The sequence below is a fragment of the Perissodus microlepis genome, chromosome 20 (assembly GCF_051167445.1).
Source record: "Perissodus microlepis isolate ML-2025 ecotype Zambia chromosome 20, ASM5116744v1, whole genome shotgun sequence".
In the NCBI taxonomy this organism is placed as follows: domain Eukaryota; kingdom Metazoa; phylum Chordata; class Actinopteri; order Cichliformes; family Cichlidae; genus Perissodus; species Perissodus microlepis.
The window spans coordinates 31,548,999-31,567,689 of record NC_140480.1 but is presented as its reverse complement, the minus strand read 5'-3'; the positions used below and the strand labels follow the sequence as shown (position 1 = coordinate 31,567,689).

The window sequence follows — 18,691 nt, the reverse complement described above, 5'->3', positions numbered from 1 at the left end:
CAGTATGTTAAACCCTTTGCTGACTCACTTTCTATCTGCATTCAAAGTTGTAATGGGAAAAACAGCTGTACTATCTCAGCGAGCAACTCTGTATTTGGAGACCCCTGTGGTGGCACCTACAAGTACCTGGAGGTGGATTATACTTGTCAGTGTAAGTACCTTAAACCAGGGGTGTCCAGCTCCAAACCTCAAGGGCCGGTGTCCTGCAGGTTTTGGACATCACCCAGGGTCAACACACCCAGTGTACGTGCCTTAAACAGTAATGCACATACAACTCCAAAAAAATTCTGCTAGCGTCCAAAGCAGTCTCAGGGACCATCCTCGTTGATTTCACTGAGTGGGGTCAAACCTCTGTGTCTGAGGCTTTATAATGGACATTCAGATCACGATAACCAATAGGACAGATTCTTTCTTATACTATTTTACTTTTTTACAAAGAGATTTTGGAGAATTTGCAGCTAGTACTTCTTGTTCAAAATATCAGTGTATTGTGTTGACAAGCTGAAGTTGAACTTCAGGCTTAGTTACCCTTTGTATACAAAGGTAGTGCTGCAAAATCAAACTAAACTTTATTTGAACTTTAAAAGTTTAAAGATGAACAAACAAGAAACAAAAAATGTGGAAATGCAAAAAAAAAAAAAAAATGGCAATAAAAATATGGCATTGGACAGAAAAATAGATTTTAAACATGGATTCAAAGACTCAAATACAGATTACAGGACATGAAATAATTTTTAAAAAGATGAACTTCGATAGCTGATTTGAAGATTCACAAAAAAGTCGGGAGTTTTTTTGCCTTTAGTGGATAGACATGGTGTTGATAGACGTGAAAGCAGGATGAGAAAGAGGAGACGAGATGCAAACCTGGGCCTACTGCTCTCCAGCCATACGGTTGCCTGCTCACCCACTGAGCTAAACCGGCACAAGGTTTTTTAATTAGGTGTTTTAATATGCAAACAGAGGGTTACGTGTGAATTAGACACCCCTGAGCAACAAGACATGGGTGCATGTAATTAACACAGCTGAGGACAACCAAACAGTAGCATATCAAAACCCAAATACAGACATAACTAAAAAAGGCAATGAGCAACCAGTACTAAATCAAGGAGACATTGAAACATGAAAATAAATACTGAAAATGGACTTGAATGGAGAAATTAATGGAGAACAGAGTAAGGGAAGGTTATAAGAGTGTGGACAAAAAGCAGAGAGGAAGGCAGCAAAACTTGAACTTCAAGATATTAAAGAAAAGTTTACTTTAAAGTAGAGATGGACCGATCCTACGTATCGGTATCGGTATCCGATATTACGTATCGGTATCGGTCCGATACTGACGTAAATTACTGGATCGGATATCGGAGAGAAATAAAAAATGTAATCCGATCCATTAAATATCAAAAAAGCACCTCACAAAACTTGCGACACGGTGTAATTCGGCTCATAACCGTAGCACGTCGGAGCAGTGTGCTCACCTGATAGAGCGGCTGTGTGTATTTGTAGTCTCGCTACCAAACCAGCATTTTATCTCCGAGGAAGTGATCCCAGAGAGAAGTAAAGCAAGTGTGTAAGTTCATCTCTGAATGTTTGTAAAGCATTCCCACGTTAAGCTTAACAACCGATATATGGAGCGACTGCCTCTCTCTCGCCCTCCCTCTCCTGTTGCTACTTCAATCGTGAAACTGATTAATGATCAGCTGATCGGCTTTTCTGTCGTGGGTCAAACCTCTGTGACTGAGGCTTAATAATGGACATTTAGCCACTGAATCATGACATTTTACAGAACATCCTCTTTTTATTCTCGTTTTCTTTAAAAAACGAACAAACATCAACGTGGAGCATTCGCAGCTAGGACTTAATCCGAAGCATCTGTTTATTGTGTTGGCTTAAATACACCTTTGTTTTTAAGGAGGTTCTCCAAAATAAACTAGTTTTCTCTTTATTTTTGTAGGGTCTTTAAGGGTATAAAATGCCTTGAAGTGACTGCTGATTTGGCAATATTTAAATAAAACTGAAATTAATTTTAAAAAGGTAAAAACTGAACAAAAAGGAAACAGGGGAACATGTGAGATGCAAAACATAAAATGACAGTAAAAATTAAAATGGACAGAGGAAAACAAAAATAATAAAATCATACTACGTTTTATATATATTATTCAAAGACAGATTGCAGGATGCAGAAACGATGAAACAGAAGGAAAAGGTTGCAAAAGAGTTCAAGTTGCGAATTAAATCATGAACTAATAATCAGTCTGCACATGAATTATTACACTTTCTAATGTGTTTTGTGTTTTTCTCTCAGTCCCGAGTGCAACATGTGAAGGATCTCAGGCAAACCTTCAGTGTGGTGAGGTTTTCTTTTTTGTAACTTTGTTGAATTTCATTTATTGAAATGTAAACATGGTTATTGTTTAATGCTATGATCTCTTCCTCAGAAAAAGGACAGGTTTTAGTTATCCACAGAGCTGATTATGGACGCCATGACAAAACCACATGCTCTGCTGGACGTCCGGCCTCTGACCTCCAAGATGTCCAGTGCTCAAGTCAGACGAGCACCAATGTTGTAGCTAAAAGGTACAGATTGATTGTCTTTGTTTAGTTTTACTTTTTTTTTTTCTTTTACCAGGCTACACAATGTGCAGTATGTTAAACCCTTTGCTGACTCACTTTCTATCTGCATTCAAAGTTGTAATGGGAAAAACAGCTGTACTATCTCAGCGAGCAACTCTGTATTTGGAGACCCCTGTGGTGGCACCTACAAGTACCTGGAGGTGGATTATACTTGTCAGTGTAAGTACCTTAAACCAGGGGTGTCCAGCTCCAAACCTCAAGGGCCGGTGTCCTGCAGGTTTTGGACATCACCCAGGGTCAACACACCCAGTGTAAGTGCCTTAAACAGTAATGCACATACAACTCCAAAAAAATTCTGCTAGCGTCCAAAGCAGTCTCAGGGACCATCCTCGTTGATTTCACTGAGTGGGGTCAAACCTTTGTGTCTGAGGCTTTATAATGGACATTCAGATCACGATAACCAATAGGACAGATTCTTTCTTATACTATTTTACTTTTTTACAAAGAGATTTTGGAGAATTTGCAGCTAGTACTTCTTGTTCAAAATATCAGTGTATTGTGTTGACAAGCTGAAGTTGAACTTCAGGCTTAGTTACCCTTTGTATACCAAGGTTTTGCTGCAAAATCAAACTAAACTTTATTTGAACTTTAAAAGTTTAAAGATGAACAAACAAGAAACAAAAAATGTGGAAATGCAAAAAAAAAAAAATGGCAATAAAAATATGGCATTGGACAGAAAAATAGATTTTAAACATGGATTCAAAGACTCAAATACACATTACAGGACATGAAATAATTTTTAAAAAGATGAACTTCGATAGCTGATTTGAAGATTCACAAAAAAGTCGGGAGTTTTTTTGCCTTTAGTGGATAGACATGGTGTTGATAGACGTGAAAGCAGGATGAGAAAGAGGAGACGAGATGCAAACCTGGGCCTACTGCTCTCCAGCCATACGGTTGCCTGCTCACCCACTGAGCTAAACCGGCACAAGGTTTTTTAATTAGGTGTTTTAATATGCAAACAGAGGGTTACGTGTGAATTAGACACCCCTGAGCAACAAGACATGGGTGCATGTAATTAACACAGCTGAGGACAACCAAACAGTAGCATATCAAAACCCAAATACAGACATAACTAAAAAAGGCAATGAGCAACCAGTACTAAATCAAGGAGACATTGAAACATGAAAATAAATACTGAAAATGGACTTGAATGGAGAAATTAATGGAGAACAGAGTAAGGGAAGGTTATAAGAGTGTGGACAAAAAGCAGAGAGGAAGGCAGCAAAACTTGAACTTCAAGATATTAAAGAAAAGTTTACTTTAAAGTAGAGATGGACCGATCCTACGTATCGGTATCGGTATCCGATATTACGTATCGGTATCGGTCCGATACTGACGTAAATTACTGGATCGGATATCGGAGAGAAATAAAAAATGTAATCCGATCCATTAAATATCAAAAAAGCACCTCACAAAACTTGCGACACGGTGTAATTCGGCTCATAACCGTAGCACGTCGGAGCAGTGTGCTCACCTGATAGAGCGGCTGTGTGTATTTGTAGTCTCGCTACCAAACCAGCATTTTATCTCCGAGGAAGTGATCCCAGAGAGAAGTAAAGCAAGTGTGTAAGTTCATCTCTGAATGTTTGTAAAGCATTCCCACGTTAAGCTTAACAACCGATATATGGAGCGACTGCCTCTCTCTCGCCCTCCCTCTCCTGTTGCTACTTCAATCGTGAAACTGATTAATGATCAGCTGATCGGCTTTTCTGTCGTGGGTCAAACCTCTGTGACTGAGGCTTAATAATGGACATTTAGCCACTGAATCATGACATTTTACAGAACATCCTCTTTTTATTCTCGTTTTCTTTAAAAAACGAACAAACATCAACGTGGAGCATTCGCAGCTAGGACTTAATCCGAAGCATCTGTTTATTGTGTTGGCTTAAATACACCTTTGTTTTTAAGGAGGTTCTCCAAAATAAACTAGTTTTCTCTTTATTTTTGTAGGGTCTTTAAGGGTATAAAATGCCTTGAAGTGACTGCTGATTTGGCAATATTTAAATAAAACTGAAATTAATTTTAAAAAGGTAAAAACTGAACAAAAAGGAAACAGGGGAACATGTGAGATGCAAAACATAAAATGACAGTAAAAATTAAAATGGACAGAGGAAAACAAAAATAATAAAATCATACTACGTTTTATATATATTATTCAAAGACAGATTGCAGGATGCAGAAACGATGAAACAGAAGGAAAAGGTTGCAAAAGAGTTCAAGTTGCGAATTAAATCATGAACTAATAATCAGTCTGCACATGAATTATTACACTTTCTAATGTGTTTTGTGTTTTTCTCTCAGTCCCGAGTGCAACATGTGAAGGATCTCAGGCAAACCTTCAGTGTGGTGAGGTTTTCTTTTTTGTAACTTTGTTGAATTTCATTTATTGAAATGTAAACATGGTTATTGTTTAATGCTATGATCTCTTCCTCAGAAAAAGGACAGGTTTTAGTTATCCACAGAGCTGATTATGGACGCCATGACAAAACCACATGCTCTGCTGGACGTCCGGCCTCTGACCTCCAAGATGTCCAGTGCTCAAGTCAGACGAGCACCAATGTTGTAGCTAAAAGGTACAGATTGATTGTCTTTGTTTAGTTTTACTTTTTTTTTTTCTTTTACCAGGCTACACAATGTGCAGTATGTTAAACCCTTTGCTGACTCACTTTCTATCTGCATTCAAAGTTGTAATGGGAAAAACAGCTGTACTATCTCAGCGAGCAACTCTGTATTTGGAGACCCCTGTGGTGGCACCTACAAGTACCTGGAGGTGGATTATACTTGTCAGTGTAAGTACCTTAAACCAGGGGTGTCCAGCTCCAAACCTCAAGGGCCGGTGTCCTGCAGGTTTTGGACATCACCCAGGGTCAACACACCCAGTGTAAGTGCCTTAAACAGTAATGCACATACAACTCCAAAAAAATTCTGCTAGCGTCCAAAGCAGTCTCAGGGACCATCCTCGTTGATTTCACTGAGTGGGGTCAAACCTTTGTGTCTGAGGCTTTATAATGGACATTCAGATCACGATAACCAATAGGACAGATTCTTTCTTATACTATTTTACTTTTTTACAAAGAGATTTTGGAGAATTTGCAGCTAGTACTTCTTGTTCAAAATATCAGTGTATTGTGTTGACAAGCTGAAGTTGAACTTCAGGCTTAGTTACCCTTTGTATACCAAGGTTTTGCTGCAAAATCAAACTAAACTTTATTTGAACTTTAAAAGTTTAAAGATGAACAAACAAGAAACAAAAAATGTGGAAATGCAAAAAAAAAAAAATGGCAATAAAAATATGGCATTGGACAGAAAAATAGATTTTAAACATGGATTCAAAGACTCAAATACACATTACAGGACATGAAATAATTTTTAAAAAGATGAACTTCGATAGCTGATTTGAAGATTCACAAAAAAGTCGGGAGTTTTTTTGCCTTTAGTGGATAGACATGGTGTTGATAGACGTGAAAGCAGGATGAGAAAGAGGAGACGAGATGCAAACCTGGGCCTACTGCTCTCCAGCCATACGGCATACGGTTGCCTGCTCACCCACTGAGCTAAACCGGCACAAGGTTTTTTAATTAGTTGTTTTAATATGCAAACAGAGGGTTACGTGTGAATTAGACACCCCTGAGCAACAAGACATGGGTGCATGTAATTAACACAGCTGAGGACAACCAAACAGTAGCATATCAAAACCCAAATACAGACATAACTAAAAAAGGCAATGAGCAACCAGTACTAAATCAAGGAGACATTGAAACATGAAAATAAATACTGAAAATGGACTTGAATGGAGAAATTAATGGAGAACAGAGTAAGGGAAGGTTATAAGAGTGTGAACAAAAAGCAGAGAGGAAGGCAGCAAAACTTGAACTTCAAGATATTAAAGAAAAGTTTACTTTAAAGTAGAGATGGACCGATCCTACGTATCGGTATCGGTATCCGATATTACGTATCGGTATCGGTCCGATACTGACGTAAATTACTGGATCGGATATCGGAGAGAAATAAAAAATGTAATCCGATCCATTAAATATCAAAAAAGCACCTCACAAAACTTGCGACACGGTGTAATTCGGCTCATAACCGTAGCACGTCGGAGCAGTGTGCTCACCTGATAGAGCGGCTGTGTGTATTTGTAGTCTCGCTACCAAACCAGCATTTTATCTCCGAGGAAGTGATCCCAGAGAGAAGTAAAGCAAGTGTGTAAGTTCATCTCTGAATGTTTGTAAAGCATTCCCACGTTAAGCTTAACAACCGATATATGGAGCGACTGCCTCTCTCTCGCCCTCCCTCTCCTGTTGCTACTTCAATCGTGAAACTGATTAATGATCAGCTGATCGGCTTTTCTGTCGTGGGTCAAACCTCTGTGACTGAGGCTTAATAATGGACATTTAGCCACTGAATCATGACATTTTACAGAACATCCTCTTTTTATTCTCGTTTTCTTTAAAAAACGAACAAACATCAACGTGGAGCATTCGCAGCTAGGACTTAATCCGAAGCATCTGTTTATTGTGTTGGCTTAAATACACCTTTGTTTTTAAGGAGGTTCTCCAAAATAAACTAGTTTTCTCTTTATTTTTGTAGGGTCTTTAAGGGTATAAAATGCCTTGAAGTGACTGCTGATTTGGCAATATTTAAATAAAACTGAAATTAATTTTAAAAAGGTAAAAAATGAACAAAAAGGAAACAGGGGAACATGTGAGATGCAAAACATAAAATGACAGTAAAAATTAAAATGGACAGAGGAAAACAAAAATAATAAAATCATACTACGTTTTATATATATTATTCAAAGACAGATTGCAGGATGCAGAAACGATGAAACAGAAGGAAAAGGTTGCAAAAGAGTTCAAGTTGCGAATTAAATCATGAACTAATAATCAGTCTGCACATGAATTATTACACTTTCTAATGTCTTTTGTGTTTTTCTCTCAGTCCCGAGTGCAACATGTGAAGGATCTCAGGCAAACCTTCAGTGTGGTGAGGTTTTCTTTTTTGTAACTTTGTTGAATTTCATTTATTGAAATGTAAACATGGTTATTGTTTAATGCTATGATCTCTTCCTCAGAAAAAGGACAGGTTTTAGTTATCCACAGAGCTGATTATGGACGCCGTGACAAAACCACATGCTCTGCTGGACGTCCGGCCTCTGACCTCCAAGATGTCCAGTGCTCAAGTCAGACGAGCACCAATGTTGTAGCTAAAAGGTACAGATTGACTGTCTTTGTTTAGTTTTACTTTTTTTTTTTCTTTTACCAGGCTACACAATGTGCAGTGTGTTAAACCCTTTGCTGACTCACTTTCTATCTGCATTCAAAGTTGTAATGGGAAAAACAGCTGTACTATCTCAGCGAGCAACTCTGTATTTGGAGACCCCTGTGGTGGCACCTACAAGTACCTGGAGGTGGATTATACTTGTCAGTGTAAGTACCTTAAACCAGGGGTGTCCAGCTCCAAACCTCAAGGGCCGGTGTCCTGCAGGTTTTGGACATCACCCAGGGTCAACACACCCAGTGTAAGTGCCTTAAACAGTAATGCACATACAACTCCAAAAAAATTCTGCTAGCGTCCAAAGCAGTCTCAGGGACCATCCTCGTTGATTTCACTGAGTGGGGTCAAACCTCTGTGTCTGAGGCTTTATAATGGACATTCAGATCACGATAACCAATAGGACAGATTCTTTCTTATACTATTTTACTTTTTTACAAAGAGATTTTGGAGAATTTGCAGCTAGTACTTCTTGTTCAAAATATCAGTGTATTGTGTTGACAAGCTGAAGTTGAACTTCAGGCTTAGTTACCCTTTGTATACAAAGGTAGTGCTGCAAAATCAAACTAAACTTTATTTGAACTTTAAAAGTTTAAAGATGAATAAACAAGAAACAAAAAATGTGGAAATGCAAAAAAAAAAAATGGCAATAAAAATATGGCATTGGACAGAAAAATAGATTTTAAACATGGATTCAAAGACTCAAATACACATTACAGGACATGAAATAATTTTTAAAAAGATGAACTTCGATAGCTGATTTGAAGATTCACAAAAAAGTCGGGAGTTTTTTTGCCTTTAGTGGATAGACATGGTGTTGATAGACGTGAAAGCAGGATGAGAAAGAGGAGACGAGATGCAAATCTGGGCCTACTGCTCTCCAGCCATACGGTTGCCTGCTCACCCACTGAGCTAAACCGGCACAAGGTTTTTTAATTAGGTGTTTTAATATGCAAACAGAGGGTTACGTGTGAATTAGACACCCCTGAGCAACAAGACATGGGTGCATGTAATTAACACAGCTGAGGACAACCAAACAGTAGCATATCAAAACCCAAATACAGACATAACTAAAAAAGGCAATGAGCAACCAGTACTAAATCAAGGAGACATTGAAACATGAAAATAAATACTGAAAATGGACTTGAATGGAGAAATTAATGGAGAACAGAGTAAGGGAAGGTTATAAGAGTGTGGACAAAAAGCAGAGAGGAAGGCAGCAAAACTTGAACTTCAAGATATTAAAGAAAAGTTTACTTTAAAGTAGAGATGGACCGATCCTACGTATCGGTATCGGTATCCGATATTACGTATCGGTATCGGTCCGATACTGACGTAAATTACTGGATCGGATATCGGAGAGAAATAAAAAATGTAATCCGATCCATTAAATATCAAAAAAGCACCTCACAAAACTTGCGACACGGTGTAATTCGGCTCATAACCGTAGCACGTCGGAGCAGTGTGCTCACCTGATAGAGCGGCTGTGTGTATTTGTAGTCTCGCTACCAAACCAGCATTTTATCTCCGAGGAAGTGATCCCAGAGAGAAGTAAAGCAAGTGTGTAAGTTCATCTCTGAATGTTTGTAAAGCATTCCCACGTTAAGCTTAACAACCGATATATGGAGCGACTGCCTCTCTCTCGCCCTCCCTCTCCTGTTGCTACTTCAATCGTGAAACTGATTAATGATCAGCTGATCGGCTTTTCTGTCGTGGGTCAAACCTCTGTGACTGAGGCTTAATAATGGACATTTAGCCACTGAATCATGACATTTTACAGAACATCCTCTTTTTATTCTCGTTTTCTTTAAAAAACGAACAAACATCAACGTGGAGCATTCGCAGCTAGGACTTAATCCGAAGCATCTGTTTATTGTGTTGGCTTAAATACACCTTTGTTTTTAAGGAGGTTCTCCAAAATAAACTAGTTTTCTCTTTATTTTTGTAGGGTCTTTAAGGGTATAAAATGCCTTGAAGTGACTGCTGATTTGGCAATATTTAAATAAAACTGAAATTAATTTTAAAAAGGTAAAAAATGAACAAAAAGGAAACAGGGGAACATGTGAGATGCAAAACATAAAATGACAGTAAAAATTAAAATGGACAGAGGAAAACAAAAATAATAAAATCATACTACGTTTTATATATATTATTCAAAGACAGATTGCAGGATGCAGAAACGATGAAACAGAAGGAAAAGGTTGCAAAAGAGTTCAAGTTGCGAATTAAATCATGAACTAATAATCAGTCTGCACATGAATTATTACACTTTCTAATGTGTTTTGTGTTTTTCTCTCAGTCCCGAGTGCAACATGTGAAGGATCTCAGGCAAACCTTCAGTGTGGTGAGGTTTTCTTTTTTGTAACTTTGTTGAATTTCATTTATTGAAATGTAAACATGGTTATTGTTTAATGCTATGATCTCTTCCTCAGAAAAAGGACAGGTTTTAGTTATCCACAGAGCTGATTATGGACGCCGTGACAAAACCACATGCTCTGCTGGACGTCCGGCCTCTGACCTCCAAGATGTCCAGTGCTCAAGTCAGACGAGCACCAATGTTGTAGCTAAAAGGTACAGATTGACTGTCTTTGTTTAGTTTTACTTTTTTTTTTTCTTTTACCAGGCTACACAATGTGCAGTGTGTTAAACCCTTTGCTGACTCACTTTCTATCTGCATTCAAAGTTGTAATGGGAAAAACAGCTGTACTATCTCAGCGAGCAACTCTGTATTTGGAGACCCCTGTGGTGGCACCTACAAGTACCTGGAGGTGGATTATACTTGTCAGTGTAAGTACCTTAAACCAGGGGTGTCCAGCTCCAAACCTCAAGGGCCGGTGTCCTGCAGGTTTTGGACATCACCCAGGGTCAACACACCCAGTGTAAGTGCCTTAAACAGTAATGCACATACAACTCCAAAAAAATTCTGCTAGCGTCCAAAGCAGTCTCAGGGACCATCCTCGTTGATTTCACTGAGTGGGGTCAAACCTCTGTGTCTGAGGCTTTATAATGGACATTCAGATCACGATAACCAATAGGACAGATTCTTTCTTATACTATTTTACTTTTTTACAAAGAGATTTTGGAGAATTTGCAGCTAGTACTTCTTGTTCAAAATATCAGTGTATTGTGTTGACAAGCTGAAGTTGAACTTCAGGCTTAGTTACCCTTTGTATACAAAGGTAGTGCTGCAAAATCAAACTAAACTTTATTTGAACTTTAAAAGTTTAAAGATGAATAAACAAGAAACAAAAAATGTGGAAATGCAAAAAAAAAAAATGGCAATAAAAATATGGCATTGGACAGAAAAATAGATTTTAAACATGGATTCAAAGACTCAAATACACATTACAGGACATGAAATAATTTTTAAAAAGATGAACTTCGATAGCTGATTTGAAGATTCACAAAAAAGTCGGGAGTTTTTTTGCCTTTAGTGGATAGACATGGTGTTGATAGACGTGAAAGCAGGATGAGAAAGAGGAGACGAGATGCAAACCTGGGCCTACTGCTCTCCAGCCATACGGCATACGGTTGCCTGCTCACCCACTGAGCTAAACCGGCACAAGGTTTTTTAATTAGGTGTTTTAATATGCAAACAGAGGGTTACGTGTGAATTAGACACCCCTGAGCAACAAGACATGGGTGCATGTAATTAACACAGCTGAGGACAACCAAACAGTAGCATATCAAAACCCAAATAAAGACAACTAAAAAAGGCAATGAGCAACCAGTACTAAATCAAGGAGACATTGAAACATGAAAATAAATACTGAAAATGGACTTGAATGGAGAAATTAATGGAGAACAGAGTAAGGGAAGGTTATAAGAGTGTGAACAAAAAGCAGAGAGGAAGGCAGCAAAACTTGAACTTCAAGATATTAAAGAAAAGTTTACTTTAAAGTAGAGATGGACCGATCCTACGTATCGGTATCGGTATCCGATATTACGTATCGGTATCGGTCCGATACTGACGTAAATTACTGGATCGGATATCGGAGAGAAATAAAAAATGTAATCCGATCCATTAAATATCAAAAAAGCACCTCACAAAACTTGCGACACGGTGTAATTCGGCTCATAACCGTAGCACGTCGGAGCAGTGTGCTCACCTGATAGAGCGGCTGTGTGTATTTGTAGTCTCGCTACCAAACCAGCATTTTATCTCCGAGGAAGTGATCCCAGAGAGAAGTAAAGCAAGTGTGTAAGTTCATCTCTGAATGTTTGTAAAGCATTCCCACGTTAAGCTTAACAACCGATATATGGAGCGACTGCCTCTCTCTCGCCCTCCCTCTCCTGTTGCTACTTCAATCGTGAAACTGATTAATGATCAGCTGATCGGCTTTTCTGTCATGGGTCAAACCTCTGTGACTGAGGCTTAATAATGGACATTTAGCCACTGAATCATGACATTTTACAGAACATCCTCTTTTTATTCTCGTTTTCTTTAAAAAACGAACAAACATCAACGTGGAGCATTCGCAGCTAGGACTTAATCCGAAACATCTGTTTATTGTGTTGGCTTAAATACACCTTTGTTTTTAAGGAGGTTCTCCAAAATAAACTAGTTTTCTCTTTATTTTTGTAGGGTCTTTAAGGGTATAAAATGCCTTGAAGTGACTGCTGATTTGGCAATATTTAAATAAAACTGAAATTAATTTTAAAAAGGTAAAAAATGAACAAAAAGGAAACAGGGGAACATGTGAGATGCAAAACATAAAATGACAGTAAAAATTAAAATGGACAGAGGAAAACAAAAATAATAAAATCATACTACGTTTTATATATATTATTCAAAGACAGATTGCAGGATGCAGAAACGATGAAACAGAAGGAAAAGGTTGCAAAAGAGTTCAAGTTGCGAATTAAATCATGAACTAATAATCAGTCTGCACATGAATTATTACACTTTCTAATGTGTTTTGTGTTTTTCTCTCAGTCCCGAGTGCAACATGTGAAGGATCTCAGGCAAACCTTCAGTGTGGTGAGGTTTTCTTTTTTGTAACTTTGTTGAATTTCATTTATTGAAATGTAAACATGGTTATTGTTTAATGCTATGATCTCTTCCTCAGAAAAAGGACAGGTTTTAGTTATCCACAGAGCTGATTATGGACGCCGTGACAAAACCACATGCTCTGCTGGACGTCCGGCCTCTGACCTCCAAGATGTCCAGTGCTCAAGTCAGACGAGCACCAATGTTGTAGCTAAAAGGTACAGATTGACTGTCTTTGTTTAGTTTTACTTTTTTTTTTTCTTTTACCAGGCTACACAATGTGCAGTGTGTTAAACCCTTTGCTGACTCACTTTCTATCTGCATTCAAAGTTGTAATGGGAAAAACAGCTGTACTATCTCAGCGAGCAACTCTGTATTTGGAGACCCCTGTGGTGGCACCTACAAGTACCTGGAGGTGGATTATACTTGTCAGTGTAAGTACCTTAAACCAAGGGTGTCCAGCTCCAAACCTCAAGGGCCGGTGTCCTGCAGGTTTTGGACATCACCCAGGGTCAACACACCCAGTGTACGTGCCTTAAACAGTAATGCACATACAACTCCAAAAAAATTCTGCTAGCGTCCAAAGCAGTCTCAGGGACCATCCTCGTTGATTTCACTGAGTGGGGTCAAACCTCTGTGTCTGAGGCTTTATAATGGACATTCAGATCACGATAACCAATAGGACAGATTCTTTCTTATACTATTTTACTTTTTTACAAAGAGATTTTGGAGAATTTGCAGCTAGTACTTCTTGTTCAAAATATCAGTGTATTGTGTTGACAAGCTGAAGTTGAACTTCAGGCTTAGTTACCCTTTGTATACAAAGGTAGTGCTGCAAAATCAAACTAAACTTTATTTGAACTTTAAAAGTTTAAAGATGAATAAACAAGAAACAAAAAATGTGGAAATGCAAAAAAAAAAAATGGCAATAAAAATATGGCATTGGACAGAAAAATAGATTTTAAACATGGATTCAAAGACTCAAATACACATTACAGGACATGAAATAATTTTTAAAAAGATGAACTTCGATAGCTGATTTGAAGATTCACAAAAAAGTCGGGAGTTTTTTTGCCTTTAGTGGATAGACATGGTGTTGATAGACGTGAAAGCAGGATGAGAAAGAGGAGACGAGATGCAAACCTGGGCCTACTGCTCTCCAGCCATACGGCATACGGTTGCCTGCTCACCCACTGAGCTAAACCGGCACAAGGTTTTTTAATTAGGTGTTTTAATATGCAAACAGAGGGTTACGTGTGAATTAGACACCCCTGAGCAACAAGACATGGGTGCATGTAATTAACACAGCTGAGGACAACCAAACAGTAGCATATCAAAACCCAAATAAAGACATAACTAAAAAAGGCAATGAGCAACCAGTACTAAATCAAGGAGACATTGAAACATGAAAATAAATACTGAAAATGGACTTGAATGGAGAAATTAATGGAGAACAGAGTAAGGGAAGGTTATAAGAGTGTGAACAAAAAGCAGAGAGGAAGGCAGCAAAACTTGAACTTCAAGATATTAAAGAAAAGTTTACTTTAAAGTAGAGATGGACCGATCCTACGTATCGGTATCGGTATCCGATATTACGTATCGGTATCGGTCCGATACTGACGTAAATTACTGGATCGGATATCGGAGAGAAATAAAAAATGTAATCCGATCCATTAAATATCAAAAAAGCACCTCACAAAACTTGCGACACGGTGTAATTCGGCTCATAACCGTAGCACGTCGGAGCAGTGTGCTCACCTGATAGAGCGGCTGTGTGTATTTGTAGTCTCGCTACCAAACCAGCATTTTATCTCCGAGGAAGTGATCCCAGAGAGAAGTAAAGCAAGTGTGTAAGTTCATCTCTGAATGTTTGTAAAGCATTCCCACGTTAAGCTTAACAACCGATATATGGAGCGACTGCCTCTCTCTCGCCCTCCCTCTCCTGTTGCTACTTCAATCGTGAAACTGATTAATGATCAGCTGATCGGCTTTTCTGTCGTGGGTCAAACCTCTGTGACTGAGGCTTAATAATGGACATTTAGCCACTGAATCATGACATTTTACAGAACATCCTCTTTTTATTCTCGTTTTCTTTAAAAAACGAACAAACATCAACGTGGAGCATTCGCAGCTAGGACTTAATCCGAAACATCTGTTTATTGTGTTGGCTTAAATACACCTTTGTTTTTAAGGAGGTTCTCCAAAATAAACTAGTTTTCTCTTTATTTTTGTAGGGTCTTTAAGGGTATAAAATGCCTTGAAGTGACTGCTGATTTGGCAATATTTAAATAAAACTGAAATTAATTTTAAAAAGGTAAAAACTGAACAAAAAGGAAACAGGGGAACATGTGAGATGCAAAACATAAAATGACAGTAAAAATTAAAATGGACAGAGGAAAACAAAAATAATAAAATCATACTACGTTTTATATATATTATTCAAAGACAGATTGCAGGATGCAGAAACGATGAAACAGAAGGAAAAGGTTGCAAAAGAGTTCAAGTTGCGAATTAAATCATGAACTAATAATCAGTCTGCACATGAATTATTACACTTTCTAATGTGTTTTGTGTTTTTCTCTCAGTCCCGAGTGCAACATGTGAAGGATCTCAGGCAAACCTTCAGTGTGGTGAGGTTTTCTTTTTTGTAACTTTGTTGAATTTCATTTATTGAAATGTAAACATGGTTATTGTTTAATGCTATGATCTCTTCCTCAGAAAAAGGACAGGTTTTAGTTATCCACAGAGCTGATTATGGACGCCGTGACAAAACCACATGCTCTGCTGGACGTCCGGCCTCTGACCTCCAAGATGTCCAGTGCTCAAGTCAGACGAGCACCAATGTTGTAGCTAAAAGGTACAGATTGACTGTCTTTGTTTAGTTTTACTTTTTTTTTTTCTTTTACCAGGCTACACAATGTGCAGTGTGTTAAACCCTTTGCTGACTCACTTTCTATCTTCATTCAAAGTTGTAATGGGAAAAACAGCTGTACTATCTCAGCGAGCAACTCTGTATTTGGAGACCCCTGTGGTGGCACCTACAAGTACCTGGAGGTGGATTATACTTGTCAGTGTAAGTACCTTAAACCAGGGGTGTCCAGCTCCAAACCTCAAGGGCCGGTGTCCTGCAGGTTTTGGACATCACCCAGGGTCAACACACCCAGTGTAAGTGCCTTAAACAGTAATGCACATACAACTCCAAAACAATTCTGCTAGCGTCCAAAGCAGTCTCAGGGACCATCCTCGTTGATTTCACTGAGTGGGGTCAAACCTCTGTGTCTGAGGCTTTATAATGGACATTCAGATCACGATAACCAATAGGACAGATTCTTTCTTATACTATTTTACTTTTTTACAAAGAGATTTTGGAGAATTTGCAGCTAGTACTTCTTGTTCAAAATATCAGTGTATTGTGTTGACAAGCTGAAGTTGAACTTCAGGCTTAGTTACCCTTTGTATACCAAGGTTTTGCTGCAAAATCAAACTAAACTTTATTTGAACTTTAAAAGTTTAAAGATGAACAAACAACAAACAAAAAATGTGGAAATGCAAAAAAAAAAAATGGCAATAAAAATATGGCATTGGACAGAAAAATAGATTTTAAACATGGATTCAAAGACTCAAATACAGATTACAGGACATGAAATAATTTTTAAAAAGATGAACTTCGATAGCTGATTTGAAGATTCACAAAAAAGTCGGGAGTTTTTTTGCCTTTAGTGGATAGACATGGTGTTGATAGACGTGAAAGCAGGATGAGAAAGAGGAGACGAGATGCAAACCTGGGCCTACTGCTCTCCAGCCATACGGCATACGGTTGCCTGCTCACCCACTGAGCTAAACCGGCACAAGGTTTTTTAATTAGTTGTTTTAATATGCAAACAGAGGGTTACGTGGGAATTAGACACCCCTGAGCAACAAGACATGGGTGCATGTAATTAACACAGCTGAGGACAACCAAACAGTAGCATATCAAAACCCAAATACAGACATAACTAAAAAAGGCAATGAGCAACCAGTACTAAATCAAGGAGACGTTGAAACATGAAAATAAATACTGAAAATGGACTTGAATGGAGAAATTAATGGAGAACAGAGTAAGGGAAGGTTATAAGAGTGTGGACAAAAAGCAGAGAGGAAGGCAGCAAAACTTGAACTTCAAGATATTAAAGAAAAGTTTACTTTAAAGTAGAGATGGACCGATCCTACGTATCGGTATCGGTATCCGATATTACGTATCGGTATCGGTCCGATACTGACGTAAATTACTGGATCGGATATCGGAGAGAAATAAAAAATGTAATCCGATCCATTAAATATCAAAAAAGCACCTCACAAAACTTGCGACACGGTGTAATTCGGCTCATAACCGTAGCACGTCGGAGCAGTGTGCTCACCTGATAGAGCGGCTGTGTGTATTTGTAGTCTCGCTACCAAACCAGCATTTTATCTCCGAGGAAGTGATCCCAGAGAGAAGTAAAGCAAGTGTGTAAGTTCATCTCTGAATGTTTGTAAAGCATTCCCACGTTAAGCTTAACAACCGATATATGGAGCGACTGCCTCTCTCTCGCCCTCCCTCTCCTGTTGCTACTTCAATCGTGAAACTGATTAATGATCAGCTGATCGGCTTTTCTGTCATGGGTCAAACCTCTGTGACTGAGGCTTAATAATGGACATTTAGCCACTGAATCATGACATTTTACAGAACATCCTCTTTTTATTCTCGTTTTCTTTAAAAAACGAACAAACATCAACGTGGAGCATTCGCAGCTAGGACTTAATCCGAAACATCTGTTTATTGTGTTGGCTTAAATACACCTTTGTTTTTAAGGAGGTTCTCCAAAATAAACTAGTTTTCTCTTTATTTTTGTAGGGTCTTTAAGGGTATAAAATGCCTTGAAGTGACTGCTGATTTGGCAATATTTAAATAAAACTGAAATTAATTTTAAAAAGGTAAAAAATGAACAAAAAGGAAACAGGGGAACATGTGAGATGCAAAACATAAAATGACAGTAAAAATTAAAATGGACAGAGGAAAACAAAAATAATAAAATCATACTACGTTTTATATATATTATTCAAAGACAGATTGCAGGATGCAGAAACGATGAAACAGAAGGAAAAGGTTGCAAAAGAGTTCAAGTTGCGAATTAAATCATGAACTAATAATCAGTCTGCACATGAATTATTACACTTTCTAATGTGTTTTGTGTTTTTCTCTCAGTCCCGAGTGCAACATGTGAAGGATCTCAGGCAAACCTTCAGTGTGGTGAGGTTTTCTTTTTTGTAACTTTGTTGAATTTCATTTATTGAAATGTAAACATGGTTATTGTTTAATGCTATGATCTCTTCCTCAGAAAAAGGACAGGTTTTAGTTATCCACAGAGCTGATTATGGACGCCATGACAAAACCACATGCTCTGCTGGACGTCCGGCCTCTGACCTCCAAGATGTCCAGTGCTCAAGTCAGACGAGCTCCAATGTTGTAGCTAAAAGGTACAGATTGACTGTCTTTGTTTAGTTTTACTTTTTTTTTTTCTTTTACCAGGCTACACAATGTGCAGTATGTTAAACCCTTTGCTGACTCACTTTCTATCTGCATTCAAAGTTGTAATGGGAAAAACAGCTGTACTATCTCAGCGAGCAACTCTGTATTTGGAGACCCCTGTGGTGGCACCTACAAGTACCTGGAGGTGGATTATACTTGTCAGTGTAAGTACCTTAAACCAGGGGTGTCCAGCTCCAAACCTCAAGGGCCGGTGTCCTGCAGGTTTTGGACATCACCCAGGGTCAACA

At 38.3% G+C, this 18,691-nt stretch overlaps 1 long non-coding RNA gene across 1 annotated transcript in view; it reads left to right on the top strand.

Annotated features, from left to right (window-relative positions):
• The window catches only part of LOC146364936 (uncharacterized), a 33,678-nt gene extending 15,514 nt beyond the window's left edge, over nt 1-18,164 (top strand). The window contains exon 2 of the long non-coding RNA XR_014798862.1: nt 48-18,164. This is a non-coding gene — a long non-coding RNA (uncharacterized LOC146364936). The remainder of the gene's footprint in view (nt 1-47) is intronic.
• Nucleotides 18,165-18,691: the final 527 nt, after the last annotated feature.